The sequence below is a fragment of the Cyclopterus lumpus genome, chromosome 5 (genome assembly GCF_009769545.1).
Source record: "Cyclopterus lumpus isolate fCycLum1 chromosome 5, fCycLum1.pri, whole genome shotgun sequence".
NCBI classification, from domain to species: domain Eukaryota; kingdom Metazoa; phylum Chordata; class Actinopteri; order Perciformes; family Cyclopteridae; genus Cyclopterus; species Cyclopterus lumpus.
This window is the reverse complement of record NC_046970.1, coordinates 1,827,501-1,829,357: the sequence shown is the minus strand read 5'-3', so window position 1 is coordinate 1,829,357 and position 1,857 is coordinate 1,827,501.

The following is a 1,857-nucleotide window of genomic DNA, read 5'->3' as shown; positions in this document are numbered from 1 at the left end:
TGTCCTCCAGCGAGCTCGATTTCAGTGTTTCCCAACATGCTTCAAATTTGATACGCATTTGAATGTATTGCGTATTTAATTCAATTGTTGGTTGGTGAGCCGGGGGATGCGCTCATGTCATCTGTGAGTAATTTATCTGGACATGTTGGCACTAACGTCGTCAACTGAATGAGTACTTGAAGGCCGTTTACTTCACATGAGTGAACAAAGCAGTATCGATCCCCCGATTCCCCAGAGGTGACGGCTAGCACGCACGTCAATGGTAAAACAGCTATTTATTTTTCTGCATTACAATAACTTTATTGTGTATTCAGTGGCTAGTGAGTCCAGGGATAAAAGGTGGATGAAGCCTTGAAAACACATCTGAAGTTTTCCACCTACGCATCAATCCCATTGATTTCAGATTTTATTTTGTATTTATTATATTGATGAATTAAGTTGTGCATATTTGCATAAATCTCAGTATCTCATGGACAACAAAAATACATCTTTATGGAGAAGAGAAAATGTACGTGCCGTGGTATACATTCGTGGAAAACTTCCATATTAGGTTATATCACATTACAGTATGTATGTCAGTGTGGTTTTAAATGTTTTAATAAGCTAACCATGATCAAAACTGCAAATGTCAACCTCGTGGTGGCATTAGAGATAAAGAATGTGTTGTCACCAGAGTCAGTCGAATGCATCTTCTGGGGACCACGAATGTTTGAATATCTATCATATCGTAATAATAGCATCAAGGGGCCATCGCTAAGTCAGATCACTGCTGGAAGGAATCCATCATCCGAAGAGTTGGTGGTGATGAAACACCGAGTATCCAGGTGTGGCATCACGAGCCAGAGGCCAAGAGGGTTGATTGACAGGTGAAGTGTTCCATCAGTCAGTGCACGCAGAGCACGGGGACACGTGCACACCCGCATGCTGCTGCAGTCCTTTCACACAGTTGGCCGTCAGCTGCAGCGATCAATAAACAAGCAAAGGGCAATGAAAGCTGCACAATCATTGCATTATTAGACAGATCCATCCAGCAATTCCACAAATGTACCGATTTACTTTCAGACGTTTTACTCCGATGTTGGCGTGCGTATCATTTGTGATCACAGTGTCGGCCTCTGCAGACCTTCGGATGCCTCAGTCGCGGTCGTTTCTGATCATTCGCGTGACAACCGGCACAAATTTAGTGACGATGTCAAATTTCCAGCACATATTGTTGGAGGAACACCTGCGCTGGAACACACGCGATCCTGTTGAGCTGCAGCAGACGCTGGAGCCGGCGCTCGAAGACGGCCAGATGTCTTCTTCTTTATCGAGAGGGGGGAACACAAAGCCGACTGCATGGCACGCGTCGGCCATTTACAACTTAATTATGAGGAGAAGCACATTGAGACCTTCCAGATTCCTCTGCATGCACTTCTGCCCCTATTCCTTCACTTTAAGTGGTTTACTGACGCTGCTTATTATTTGGCCTTATCTCGGTGAAAACGGGAGGATGAATATAATTATGGTGGTGTAAAAAAAATTTGAAAAATAAGCAGTTAGCAACTACGCTGTGCTTTTCATGTCACATACAGCCCCAATCCTGACGCCTCTTGTCTTGTGGGATTTTGAATCGTAATAATAACCTTGAGGCTGTTAATTGAATCGCGTGTCAGCGTGTTACACGTCAGGTTTCCGTCGTGGCCGTGAACACGTGCAGCTTCTGATTTTATATATTTTAAGACTGTGACCTCACTGCGTGCAGCCCATTGCTCACCGAGGTCTCGGTAGTCATTACGACACGTGACCCGCAGGCCACTTCAAATCACTGCTATAAAAGAAAAGAGCTAAAGAATACTTAGTTTGAGCCCAAACCTG